Raw genomic sequence first — 15,754 nt, forward strand, 5'->3', positions numbered from 1 at the left:
CAACATGGGAGCACCCACATACATAGAGTAACAAATATAAAGGAAGTAATCAATAGTAATACAATAATAGTAGGTGAATTTAATACCCCACTTACATCAATGGATCAATCATCCAAAAAAAACCAACAAGGAAACAATAGCTTTGAATGACACATTGGACTATATGGATCTAACAGATATATTCCAAACATTCCATCTTAATTGCAGACTACACACTGTTTTCAAGGGCACACGGAACATTCTTCAGAAGAGATCACATGTTAGGCCATCAAACAAGTCTCAACAAGTTTTTAAAAATTCATGTCTTATCATGCATCTTTCCCAAACACAATGCTATGAAACTAGAAATCAACCACAAGAAAAAATCTGGAAAGAGCACAAATACATGTAGGTTAAATACTACTAAATAATGAATAGGCCAACCAAGAAATCGAGGAGGAAATCAAAAACTACATAGAGACAAAAACAATCTACCCTTATACCTATAGCAGCTAGAAAAAGAACAAGAAAAACTTCAAAACCAGTAGAGGGAAGGAAATAATAAAGATTAGATCAGAAATAAACAAAATAGAAACCAAGAAAACAATAGAACAGATCGATAAAACCAGAAGTTGGTTCTTTGTAAAAAAGATCAAAAAAATTGAGAGAGAGAGGACTCAAATCAAAAATGAAAGAGGAGAAATACAATCTTTTTTATTTCTGTGGCATGGATTGTTAAGAGAATATGGGTGAAAATTATATGCTAACAAACTGAACAATCTAGAGGAAATGGATAATTTCCTACAAACATATAAACTACCAAAACTGAATCAGGAAGAATTAGAAAATTTGAACAGACTGATTACCAGCAATGAAATTCAATCAATAATCAAAAAACTCCAATAAAACTAAAGTTCAGAACCAGATGGCCCAATAGGTGAATTCTACCAAACATTTAAAGAAAAGTTAATACCTATTCTTCTCAAACTACTCCAAAAAATAGAAGTGCAAGGAAACATTGCATAGTCTTTCTAGGAGACCAACATTACCCTGATACCAAAACCAGATAAAACACTACAAAAAAAGAGAATTTACAGGCCAATACCCCTGATGAACATAAATGCAAAAATCCTCAACAAAACAATAGCAAACCAAATCCAACAATGTATTTAAAAAACATTCACCACAATCAAGTGGGATTTATCCTGAGATGCAGGAGTGGTTCAATATTCACAGAACAATCAATGTGATATATCACATCAATAATAGAAATGATACAAACCATATGATCCTCTCAATAGATGCAAAAAAAGCATTTGACAAAGTACAACATCCATTTATTTACAAAGTAGGTTTAGAGATAATGTACCTCAACATAATAAAGGCCTTATATGAAAACCCACAGCAAACATCATCCTCAATGGGGAAATACTGAGAGCTTTTCCCTAAAGGTCAGGAACAAGACAAGGATGTCCACTCTTACAACTTTTATTCAATATGGTACTGAAAGTTCTAGCCACAACAATCAAAAAAGAAATAAAAGGCATCCAAATTGGTAAGGAAGAAGGTAAACTTTCACTATTTGCAGATGACATGATACTCTATCTAGAAAACCCTAGAGACTCCACCAAAAATCTACTAGAACTGATAAAGAATTCAGTAAGATCAAAGGATACAAATCAATACACAGAATTCTGTTGCATTTTTTTTTTTAAAGATTTTATTTATTCACTTTAGAAATAGATGGAGAGAGAGAGCGAGCATGAGCAGGGAGAGGAGCAGAAGGAGAGGGACAAGCGGACTGTGTGCTGGGCACAGGGCCCAACATGGGGCTCGATCCCACCACCCCGAGATCATGACCAGAGCTGAAACCAAGAGTTGGATGCCTAATTGACTGAGCCACCTAGGCACCCCTTGTTGCACTTCTAGACACTAATAAAAAAGTAGCAGAAAGAGAAATTAAGACAACAGTCCCATTTGCAGTTGCAGCAAAAAAACAATAAAATACTTCGGAATAAACTTAACCAAAGAGGTGAAAGATTTATACTCTGAAAACTGTAAAACACTGATGAAAGAAATTGAAGATGACACAAATGGAAAGATATTCCATGGTCATGGAATGAGAGAACAAATATTGCTAAGATGTCCATCCTTCTCAAAGCAGTCTATGAATTTAATGCAATCTTTATCAAAATGCCACCAGCATTTTTCACAGAACTATAACAAATAATCTTTAAATTTGTATGGAACCACAAAAGACCTGAAATATCCAAAGCAATCTTGAAAAAAGAGAACAAACCTAGAGGTATCACAATCCCAGATTTCAAGATATACTACAAAGCTGTAGTAATCAAAACAGTATGGTAATGGCACTAAAATAGACATATAGGTTAATAGAACAGAAAAGAGTTCCCAGAAATAAAGCCACAATTATATGGTCAACTAAAACTTTACATAAAAGGCAATAATATGCAATGGGAAAAAGTCTTTTCATCAAATAATGTTGGGAAAAATGGACAGCTACAAGGAAAAAATGACCACTTTCTTATATCATATATAAAAATAAATTCAAAATTGATCAAAGACCTAAATATGAGTCCTGAAATCATAAAAATCCTAAAAGAGAGCACTGGCAATAATGTCTCTGTTATTGGCCATCCAACATTTTTCTAGATAGATCTGAAGCAAGGGAAACAAAAGCAAAAATGAACTATTGGGACTACATCAAAATAAAAAGCTTCTGCACATCAAAGGAAACATTAAAAAAATTGAAAGATAACCTATTGAATGGGAGAAGATATTTGCAAATGACATCTCTGATAAGGGGCTAGTATCCAAAATAAAGAACTTCTACAACTCAATACCTAAAAACGAATAATCCAATTTCCAAGCCTTCTTAAAGTTAGCAAAACAGTTCTAGGATGTACATGGTCATTCTCACAATGAGCCTATGTTTTTAAAAAGGCTAGAAACCTTGAGTTTGTGCAGGTTAACATAAAATAAATTAGATAGGAGTGGCATATAGTAATGAGGTTTTAGCCTATAGCCACCATGGAGAATTCGGGATGGAGGATATAGAGGGGATAGCCAAAGGAGATACTCAGAAACATAGGGTATCTCTGCAAGGAGAGATTGGGACCCTGTCCCCTGGTTGCATGTGAGCCAAGTTGCATAAAGTATTAAATACAGACTGATACACCAAATAAGAATGCTTTGAGAGATTTTGTGAAAGAGTTGAGCCTTTCTTCTCAGGACATGAACAGAAACATACACAGTCTGAGAAATTGGTGATTGCTTCTTTATTGTGAACTTCCCAAGGTAAGAAAGTAGCCAGAAGAGGCAGAGGGTTGCAGTGAGACAGTCCTTCTGTGGGCATATGTGTGGGTGAGCAGATACTATGGAAGGTAGCCTGAATGGTCTTCAAAATAACTAGCCAAGAGGGCAACCTTGTGGAGCAAGAAAAATTCAGTAATTATGTTTTTTAAAAGCAGGATTTGCAGGGGCATTGCAAGAGTTCAGTGAATGAGCAAGAAGTGAACCCTAGGGGAGGTGAAGAATGAGAATGCTTCAGAGAAGTGAGTGATAGAGGAATCTTAATAGCTCTGATTAGAAAGCACTTGGCCTCCTTTCCTCTATCCCGATTTACTCTATGTTCATCCTGGAGACTCTCCCCCAGCATGACACAGAGGTGATAGAAGAGTAAAGAGACCACAACCCCATTCCCTGTTATAAGCTCCTGATGGGAAGAGAGGAAAATATGGTAATTTAATATGATATTGACATTTTAAATTAGATACTGAAATTTTTACTTTAATTTTTGATACTTCAATTGTCTTAATTACCAAAGCAAGACACTTTTGACTAAAAGTGACTGGAAATCTATGGACTATACTTGAGATTTCTAAAAAAGGCAGTGTTGGGAGATCCTAAAAAGCTTGTTAGAAGACAATAGTTGAAAAAACTGATCCATTTCCTCTTTGTACTCAACAAATTCAGAATTTGTGATAGACTGGTTACAAAGCAATAAAATATACATGCATGCCTTATTTTGTTTCAACTTTTTCTCCGTATACCTTAAATGAAATCTTTGTCATAGCATAAAATCTATCTAAACCCAATAGTGTTAATTTGATCTAGACAAAACGACCTTTCAATTTTGTTTGTGTTATTTTGGTTTATTACACCCAAACAGCAATTATATATATAACACAGTATGTAGAATATGTAACATTCTGTATCAGACCTTACAATATTTTGCATCATATAATATCCATAGATGCATAGTTCATATTCTATGTTATATATGGTATAGCATATATTGCCTATTACATAACATATACTTTAGAAATTTAATTTTGAAAATATAAAAGGCATAGTAAATATTTTCTTATTTGTTGTGGTTAGTACCTAAGAAAAATTAGATACTGATTATTTACCTATACATATACAGACATATACATCTTATATATATGAATGTAGAGAACTCAGAAAAAAATGTAGAGAACTCTACCACAACCATACACTTACAGATATAAAAACTCACAACCAGAAAATGTTAGTTGAGATCCTAAAAGCAACATTAACATATAAGCTCCAAAATACACAGTACACTATTTACAAAACTAAGAATGAACCAAAGTAAATTTAGCAGTAGTATTTTTTAATTTGCCAAGTCTTTTCCTTTTCTCCCCTGGGGAAGAAAGACTGGGCAAGTCTTTTTCTGTGTTTGTTTGAATAAATAAATGTTTTACTGCTGGACAGTGTAGGTGTTACATATGTAGAATACATTCCCGTACCTTATAAATTACCCTGACCATCTGTAAATGCATCTGAAAGTTTCTTTTGTTTCACATATTTCAGTAATACCAGTATCTGAGATAGCCATAGTAACAAAACACTGAAAATCTGTTGGATATTTAATGACATTTTTTACAATTTTGAAGGATCGGGTAAAGCTTACAGTCTTTGTGTTTTTGTTGTTATGGTTGTTTTTTAATTAACCAGGGTCACCTTGAAGATAGCACAAAGGTGGAATACATTTTTTTTTCTTGGACACATTAAATAAGTTGGTTTATACTTTTTTACTCATTTATATTGATCAACAACTGTCCTGCCAAGCATAGGACTTGAATTTGCTTTTTTTTTCTTGAAGTGTGGATTATTTTATTCCTTTAAAAAAAATTTTGACAAGAGTCAAAGTCGGGGTCATTCCAATTTTATGTGATGAAAACTAACATAGAAACTAGGTAGACATCATTTCCCTTGATTTAACTTGAAGAATGAGTGCTTCACAAATGTGATTTTATGAACATGAAGAGTAACAGAATATAGCTGGGCTAGGAACATTTTCTTAAAAATCAAACATTTTTGTCCCCTAAATCCAATTCCAGAACATAGGTTGCTATAGTTTCAGGTCATCAAATATATATATTTTTAAATTTTATTTATTTGACAGAGAGACACAGCGAGAGAGGGAACACAAGCAGGGGGAGTGGGAGAGGGAGAAGCAGGCTTCCCGCCGAGCAGGGAGCCCGATGCGGGGCTCGATCCCGGGACCCTGGGATCATGACCTGAGCTGAAGGCAGAGGTTTAAAGACTGAGCCACCCAGGCACCCCAGTCAAATAAATTTTTAACACAATTTTCCTCTCCCTCTTTTTTTTTTTTTTTTTTTTAACTCGAATCTACGATCAGGCCAGTACACTAGGCTTTGGACCCCAAAGAAAGTTAGCAGGAGTAAAAAAAACAAACAAGCAAACAAACAAACCAACAAAAATGAAAGAAAAGCAAGGGCGAGCATAGCATCACTACATCAAGCCTGGGAATCTCATGAAACCCAGAGCCTTTTCTCCCCATTTGATACATTGTTAGGCTTAGCAACCACATCACAGAGCAGAGTCTGCTCCTGTAAGAGAGTAAACTGACTCCACTGAGACAATCACTTTGAATCTTTCTAGTCAGCAACACAACCACACTATCTAACCATTTACCAAGAACAGTGTTCCCATGTGGCAGAAACTTTAATGTAAATTACCTAAATTGTTAAATTATCAACCAATCCTTATTAGTTTTCTCAATATTGAAGAACCATTTATTATGAGCAATTTTTGCATGCTCTCAAGATGTCACATTTGAACTAAATTATGTGCCTTTAATTTTACTCTTACTATTTTAAAATCCGTATTAATACTGCACTTGCCCTGGTAATTATCAAGTATAATTCACACAAGTTATAATTAACTTTTACAATACTAGAAAGTTCTGACCACTCAAGAAGGAAGGGTTTTTCGGATTTTTATGACTTCTCTATTAAAGTATCAGATATGACTTCATTTCATGGAGAGACAACACACATTTTTAAAGCATCGTGGATTTTATGTTTATTTTATATTATGCTCATGAAATTTCAATCAGATGGGTATCATTACTCTTATTTAAAAAAATAATAGAGTTAAATAGAGTTTTGAGTCAAAGAAAGTCAGAGATACCTTCCTAAAGCCCAATACAGAAGGAATCACGTTGAATGGATTCACTTTGCATATGCAACTAACTAGGTTCCAAGCAGAACTAGATTCACTTTGCATATGGAACTGAGAATTCAAAGGTGAGAGAGTTTGCCTCAATTCTTAACTTTACTTTTCCTTGTATCTCTTTATAAACTCTATTCTCCCACCATCTCAGACATAGGCAGCACTGTCCCAATATAGTATTCACTTTCATTGCTCTGATATTTAACTCATGCTACTGTTTCCATTTCAAATGCTGCATCCCCTTCTCCATTCTTCAGGTCCTACCGCCCATCACACTTCAGGATGGTTTACCACCTTCCCAGCAACACTTCCTTCTTCCCTCAGTTGTTTGTAGACGTGTTGCTGTCATGCCCACTTTGTTGGTATAACCATCAGAGCACAGCATTTGCTTCATTCTCCTTGATTACACAGCAAGTAAAATCCAGCACTATAGCAGAATTTTTATTAAGTGAAGAACATATCTTCGCTGGATTTAGCAAAAAATAAGACCTCAGCAAATATTTATTCAAATGAAACTTTTGTATTTAGTAATCATCCTGTCAAAGGTGGTGTTGGATATTGCCCTAACCAATAACAATGAAAATAACATTTCCTGGGTTGCTACTTTATAACAAGCCCCGCACTATATTAATTGCAGGTTCTACCTCACTATTGCTTTAATTCCAGCACATCAAAAGCATTTCCATGCATCCTCAAGGTTGGGCTAGCAGTCACTCAAGTCAGTTTTGCTTTACTCCCTCTTCTCTCAAAACGACACTACACTTGGAGGGGGTGGTGCGGGGTGGGGAGTAGAGGGGACCTAAAAGAAAACATCTGTGTTAGGTTCCACAAGTTTCAACACAGAATTACCGAGTTTGCGATCCACTCAGAGCCAGAACCATGGATCTCATGGGTAAATGATTATGTGTCATAAATGTTTAAGTTGATACTACTCAGAATTTTAGAGGGTGATTCAGATTCAAAAATAGCATTCCCATTACCTCAAAATGATCTCTATCTCTTAAATACCTTCTACAAGTAAACTATTTTAGAACAGTTCTATGTTGATAGAAAAATTGAGAACATACTACAGAGTTCTCATATTCCATGCACTCAGTTTCTAATGTCTTACATTACTAGTACATTTGTTACAATTAGTGAGCCGAGTGATACATATTGATTAGCTAAAGTCTAGACTACACAGATCTCAGTTTTTACTTAATGTCCTTTTTTTCTATTAAAGGATCCAATCCAGGACACCACATTAAATTTAAGTGACAGCTCTCCTTATATCTCCTCTTTGTTATGACAGTTTTTCAGTCTTTTCCTGTTGTTTTTTTTTTTTTTTTTTTTTTTTTTTTTTTTTTTTTTTTATGACATTGATAGCTTTGAGGAGTAATGGTCAAGTATTTTGTAAGCTACGCCTCTATTGGAATTTGTTTTTGTCATGATTGGATTGGGGTTATATACTTAGAGGAGGAAGGTAAGAAAAAAAAATGTCATTTCCATCTCATCATACCAAGAGTACAAGCTAGCAACATGATTTATAACTGTTAATGTTGACCTTTATCATCTGGCTGAGGAAGTGTTTGTCATATTTCTTCACTGTAAAGTTGCTGTTTTTGTTTTTTTTTTTAATCTGGTTTCTGTTAGGTTTTCTTTAGAAGGAATTTGCTATGTGTAGCCCACAATGAAGGAGTAGGGAATTGTGCTTCTCTTCTTGGAGGGTGGAGTATCGACATGAGTTAGAATTCTCCCATTTTCTCTGCTCCACAGTAAATTAACTGATGCAATTAATTCCTTATAATCATATGGACTCATGGATATCTGTTTTATATTTTGGGTTATAATTTAATATTTTATTACTCAAATTGTTCCAGCATTGGCCATTAGGAAACAGTTGGCTCCTATCTCTTTCTGGCATAACCTAATCAGCGTGTTTGTATATTGTTTGTGTGTGTGTGTGTGTGTTTGCACGCGCACGCACGTACCTAGCACTTCCTTACCATCTGCAACTACAATGCTCTAGACACATCTTGAATATTTACTATCCCAGCCCTATAATTAGCTGTTGTTCTAGGTGTCATAATTCATTTTATTGGAGAATTGGAAACATCTGGGAGCTAGTTGTGCAAATGGCTACTGTTGTGTCATTTCTCTCAGGCTCTGTCAACTCACAGGACAAAAATATCTGTGTATCTCTACTAACCTGTGTATCCATAAATACTTTTATATGTAATCATCTATCGTAGGCTATACCAGTTCTTACTTATGTCTCCAATCAATCTCATTGCCACATGGCTTATTCTAGCCTTCCTCCCCTTGCTTATCTGTAAACTCATACCCCAACCAACTGTGGGATAGATTCCTGGCTCCCACCATCTGCCCTTCAGAACTTTGGATCATTCATTCATTCATTCATTCATTCTTTCTTTCTTTCTTCATTACTGGGCTTTAGGAGTTCTTTGCCTCTTTAAATTTAAGCACAAAATATGTGCTTTTAGATGGTAGGAATAAAGCCGTCATACACTTAAAATCCTAGTAAAGGGAGATGTCACTACGAGTTCAGAGTCTTGTGATGGGCTAATAATTCAATCTATTCACTATTTACATTAGTATCTTTCCAACTGCTTTTGTAAAATATGGTGCCCCCCCCACATTATCTTTTATTCTTTCTTCTACGAGATTTATATGAGAAAAACCACCATGAAACTAACTAGATAGTATTTCTTTTCTATTTCCCAGGAATAAAAATGTTGCATTCTCTGTTGCGTTTCCTTTACTCTTTGTGTAGCCCACTTCATCTCCTGTGTTTACCTCTTCGGGGAATAGAATGTATTATATACCTTCCTAAGGCCTTTTTAAATTCTATTGTTTCTTCAAAATGTAGTAAGATGGATATAGTGCTTCAAGGTTATATATAAATACAAACACATATATATGTAAAACCTAAAAATAACAAATAACATAAAATAGAAATTTCATTATAGCCTCAAAAAAAGCAAAAACTATATATCATACATAGTTTTGGAAAAGTCTAGAAAAAATATCTGTGGAATCCATCCTACTTTTTCATGGTTTAATATTTACTTTTGCCCCATATGCCAGGCATTTTTCTGAACATTACAGATAGAGCACAAGACAGGATGGAAAATGTTGTAACTATCACAGCTCTGTTTTCTAAAAGGATAATGAGAAAATCATTTTAAAAATGTCAATTAGTGACAAGTGGTATGATAAAAGCAAAAAAGACTGGCAGCTATTAGTCAATATTCCCAAATAATTCCAATTTGTAATTACTTTATAACTAAAACAATTTACAGACTAAAAATAGCTCTTTGTTTTAATGTTACAGATTTCTCGGCTCCATAGCTCAGGGGTTAGAGCACTGGTCTTGTAATGTTACAGATTTCTCATCTTTTAGCTCTATTTTTTATACTAAATGTTAATCTACAAGATGCATCTGGCATATAATTGAACCTATTTCTTCTGTATAAAGACATGGGATTCTCATGCAATACTATGTGCCAATATCAGTGTTCTTGTTATCATAGCTATAATTTACAGAGTTTTTCAGAGAGGATTAGAATATTAGAAAGTATTAATATGTAAATACATATGTCAGATTTTATTATTTTGGAGTCAAAGCACACAAAGATAAGTATTTCTGGGTGCATATGGGATTTGAAATCATTTTCTTATCTGAAGGCTCTCCTTAGAGCTTTTGAAATTGGAGGTAATGTCACAATAATTGTATGCATTTATACTTCTAAAAATAATGATTTAGAGTGTCATCTATGGAGCTGTGCAGCATGGCCCTGTGGCTTCTATCAAGAACACTCTTAGGGCTGAGTGTGTGCTTGAATGCACTTATAACTGAATCTGTCCCTTGACATAGCCAGATGCATGCACGCGGCCTACCAACGTGCTGATTTGTCACCGGTTACATCAATCACATGAATGCCTGCACAATTTTAAAAAACAGGGATGAAAATTCTTGTAAGGACAACAGCTACACCTGGATATTCCTAATGAGTAAGTAAAACTATAAATAAACTCTGTGTGTGTCGGGGTGGGGGGGCTGTATGAACAACAAATATGTGAGAAAATCACAACATGAAATATAGATCAGTCACAAAACAAGTATCATCATGACATGACACAAAAAATGTGCTACATAAATTGGAAGGACTGGTATTACAACATCAATAGGGGCTTGGAAGTGAAAGGAGAAAAATATTCCTTCAGATCCATGTTTCTTTCTGGAACTGGTGATAAAGGCCTAATATTTTCAGTAGGAGCCATTAAGATGCAGAAACGTTTTATTTGTTTTAAGGAGGTGCTTCTTGTATTGAAATCAGTACATGATAAAAAAAAAAAAAAATTGCCACAGGCCCTGAACTAGGTTTAAAAAAACATACCTTTATGAGGTGATAGGTTGGAACTTAAAATACTTTGGTAGAAGCTCAAATTTCAAGGGTTATCTGTCATCCTAATATGGAAAGTTGACTGCAAAGCAGTGATAAATTTGTTTTAGGGACTCTCAATGATTTGGTTAGTTTACACTTTGGCTCTAAATGCAGACATTTTAGCTATTAAGTGGTGTGATTCAAATATTGAGGAATTATTCACTTATATAAATCTTCTAAGACTACAAACCCAAAGTGTTAAGGTAAATTCTATAACTCACTACTATTATTGTTTTTTAATTCAGAAAGCTTTCACTATCCCAGTCTTCAGCATTACTGAGGGTGCTACAAAGCTTGAACCTCATGCTGTCCAGAAATACATCCATGATGCACATGTGGATGACAAAAATGCTCTAGGGCTACAGCGGCCTTGGTAGCCAGAGCGCCCTGGACTCATTTTCCTTCTTCAGGTGCACTTCCATGCAATACCATGCCCAGAGCCCTCCTTGGTCTGATCACTTCACTGAGAAGGCTGCACCGCAAAGAGTGGCAATTTCTACAGCAGAAGTGACTGAAACAGGGAAAATTGCTCAATTGTTTGCTCTTCCAGCTCTTGCTTAAAAATTCTCCGGACAACAGCAGTATTGCTTACCTAAGACAGTGTGCATGAGAAGTGAAGTACGTTCTGTGGGGGAGGGGGTGGCGGTGGAGGGAGGAGAAGACACTGAAATCACCATGCTGCCTAAGGCAGGTCACACGCCCTGCCTGGAGCCTGGAATTCCAGATCTCAAATCGACAAGTATCTGTGCAACCCAAAGAAGCGAAGCTCAGACTTTTAAGTGGGTTAAGTCCTAATTAAGTCGAAGCAAGGTAAATATTCAATTAAAAGCTCCTACATGTTCTGACTTTTTAAGACAAATTAAGTCCTGAAGACTTGAAACTAAGAAAAAAATGTTGGTCAAAGACTGAATTTGCAGACGGATAAAGGTCATTTTTCCTAATCACTTATACAATCTCAATATCCTTTCTACTTGGTAGATCTTCCAGTGTTACTCTCCTTAACAGCTCTTCTTCAAAAATCCGTTTAGAAAATTCAGTCATGGGGTGCCTAGGTGGGTCAGTAGGTTAAGCGTCTGCCTTTGGCTCAGGTCATGATCTCAGCGTCCTGGGATCCAGCCCCACATCGGGCTCCCTGCTCAGTGGGGAGTCCGCTTGTCCCTCTCCCTCTGCCCCCACCCCCCTCTCGCTCTCTCTCACGTGCTCTATATCAAATAAATAAATAAAATATTTTTAAAAAAATCCAGTCATTTTTGTCTCTCACACCCTCATGATAGATTTGTTAAGACATGTTTTATAGATATTAGGAAGAGTTCCAAAGCTCCCAATGACTTTTTATTTAATGAGAGATACATTTGATTTTCTCCTGCCCCTTAAAGAGATGTATTCCAGTACCCTTTGATTCTAACCAAAAGTTAACCTAGGCTTATTTTTAGGGATTAAAAAAAAATCCTTTATAAAAGAGCAAACAAGCAAATCAGTGAACTACTCGAGCTCACATGAACATGGTCTTAGTCACTTTGCTACTTGTATCCTTTGGAAGTGTGAAGAGCTGTACTGTGCACAAGGAATTCTGGAAGGGAAAAAAAAAAAAAGCAAGGAAGGCAATTCCAAGCAAACAGAAATCAAGGGAACTAGATCTTTTCCAGATAACATGGATTTTACAGAAAATACACATTTTGGGAAATTCATGTTCCATATGCGTGTATATATATATATATATATATATATATATATATATATATATATGACCTAACTGACTTGAGACCTGAGGACAAAATAACTGTTTTTAAATATCATCTGTCCCCTAAGGAATTAAGGTTATTTGTATTATTGGGACTCATTTTTGTCTTAAGATATAGTGGCTTTAATGATTTCTCTAGACCCATATTTTAGTGAAATTCCTATAATGCTGCATCTATTAGTCACATATTTAGAGGCAACTCATGTAGCTTTATATAAGCTAATGACAAGTAGTATTTTATAATGAAAGCATCTTGTGACAAATATGAAATGTATAAAGAAAAAGTTTGCTATATCCATGTGTGTGAATGCGTGTGTGTGTGTGTGCGTGTGTGTGCATAAATGCATATAGTATTTTTATCTTGGACTTTATTAATGGGAAAAATAATTATCACCTATTTGTCAAAGACAGGTCTAAAATATGCTTGAAAAAAATTTGATTATTGAGCTCTTTATTATTTATTATAGACTTATTACAGTGGGGCAAAACAAAATGTATGGATCACACTTGTTTTAATGATATGGGATATGAGGGACAATGTCCTACTCAAAAATTTACTTTTTCCCAGACATAATCAGTGTTAGCAAATAATAATCAAATTTCATGCAAAAACGTATTTTCATTTCACTTTTATAATTCCCTAGTTTTCTTCTGCCTTTCAATAATGGGTAATTGGAAAAGGCACTATGCATTTTACAAATGTTTTCCCTTGGATTTCTGAAAAGGTGACTTTTTCAAAAAGTAAAAGCCAACGCATTTCTAAGTCAAAGAAATCTCATGTAATTAAAGCCTCTAGCTGCATGCATTTTTAATACTACACACAACATACTAGTAATTGACATATGTAATTCTGGATCACACTTCAGACTTTAAATTATTTTAGTCTGCAGAACTGTGTTTAAGTGCACTAACCAGATATACTTTCAGTAATTCGGCTTTTAATGACTATCCTTCATTTCAGAGCGACCTTTGATGTTAAAATAGTCTTAAGAAATAATGTAATTTCCCCACATGCTGGTTGGGTTATAGTCAGATGTTTCTTAAATATTTCATGTAAGCACTCTCACTGACCCCTACCACTGTGAAAATGTGAGGAGATTTTACTTACAATAATTTTATATCTTGTAGTTCACTAAATTAACTGGAATGATCAGGACCTCAACTGAAATTGATTGCTGAACCAAAAATAAGATCAAAGCAATAAATCAAAAGGATATAGCAGATGGAAAAATACAAATTACAAGAATAAGTTCAGAATAATTAATATTTGCAAAATTGCACTGCAAAAGACCTTAGAAGGTATAAAGCTCATAGCACATTAAAATCTAAAATTTTAAATAAGCCTCTGAACCCGGAAAAGACTACTAATTCCTACTTATTTGCTGTAAAGCCAACAGGCATGATACCACAAAGCTTTCATAGTAATTATGCTCATTTCTCTGCTTAGTTTCTCGAGTTCCTTCAATGTCTTGTTACCAGACTATTGAGAAGTATAAGAGCATTCAAAATATTCCAATCACCTTTCATATGTATCAGTCAAGGTCACATTTTCTATACTCTTCTCCCTAAATTATTCAGACAAAAAATGAAGATGCATAAAAGAAAGTTATAGAATATATTATTTAATACATTAAATTCAATAAGCATTCACTGAGCTTCCCTTATTAAGGAACTGTCAAATCTGGGGGGTTTATAAAGAGATGAAATCAAGTCAATCATCTACAGGGATTTTTAATCTACTACCTCAGAACGTTATAAAATAAGGACATAAAAAGATGCAGTATGTGAAGAACAAGATAAATGACAAAAAGAAAGGAAATATTATTATGTAGAGTTTAAAGAAGCTGGGTTTTACATAGTTGAGACAATAAAGGAAGCATTTCATGGTAGTAGCAGCATATGACAAGAACTTTAAAGGACAGGAGAAGGAACATTTCCAGCCAGACAATGTGTTGCTAAGGCGTGGAATCACAAAATCTGGGACAGAACCTAGACTGACAAGCAGTCCAGCCTGACTGTGCCCCAGCTGATGTTTGCAGAAACAGTAGCAATTACGACTGGAGAGGCAGATGTTTGAGGTTTTGCTGTGCAACCAAGACCCGCACAATTCAAGGCCTGTGGTTCTTCTGACTAAATCACATCACCTCTCCATGGTGGTGCATACAGACACTAGACTGGGGAAGATGATAATGAAGAAGTTGAGCAATAGGGGTGCCTGGGTGGCTCAGTCAGTTGGGTGTCTGCCTTCAGCTTAGGTCATGATCCCCAGGTTCTGGGATCAAGGCCCATATTGGGCTCCCTGCTCACGGGGAGCCTGCTTCTCCCTCTCCCTCTGCCGGCCATTCCCCCTGCTTGTGCTCTCTCGCTGTCAAATAAATAAAATCTTAAAAAAAAAAAAAAAAAAGAAGTGTGAGCAATAGCCTTTTCTTTTTCCAATATGAATAATGGGAGAGAGAGAAAAAAAGAAAAAAATAATAAGTTAACATTAGGTCCCAAGAGCATTTCCCAGTATGAATAATTAAGATGAAATAATAAAAGCTTAAGACAGTTTTATAATCCAGCACCACTAAAATGAAAAATAAAAATGATACTTTGATCACAGGGAAAGTTAGGTTGCAAAGTACATCTGTAATACATTTGGAGGATTAAATGAGATGTGTTTTAAATTATTTTAATTTGTTAAAGAAATAATTGGAAACCAATGATGAATATAAAATGAAACAAATAAAACTCCTAAAACTAAGAATAAAAATAAAAACTGAGCATGTGTACCATGCCAGAAACTAAGTTAAATTATTGTGTAGTAACTCAGTGAGAGATCATCATAATTTTATAATGATAATATTACTTTAATGATAATAATTATTTCCTTCTAGTACGTGTAGGAAATGAGGCTAGAGACATTAACATACTGTACTGGTCTAAGTTTGCACAGTTAGTATTTTACAACATGGTGGTTAAGACTTCAGGTTGTCTTTCCAACCATATAACATGAATGTGCATGATGGTATCTGGGAAGGAAGAGCAGGAAAGAAATCAGAGAAAAGTCATTCTACAG

The sequence above is a fragment of the Mirounga angustirostris genome, unplaced genomic scaffold (assembly GCF_029215605.1).
Source record: "Mirounga angustirostris isolate CCGP_5_RB_7025 unplaced genomic scaffold, mMirAng1.0.hap1 SCAF_2, whole genome shotgun sequence".
Taxonomy (NCBI): domain Eukaryota; kingdom Metazoa; phylum Chordata; class Mammalia; order Carnivora; family Phocidae; genus Mirounga; species Mirounga angustirostris.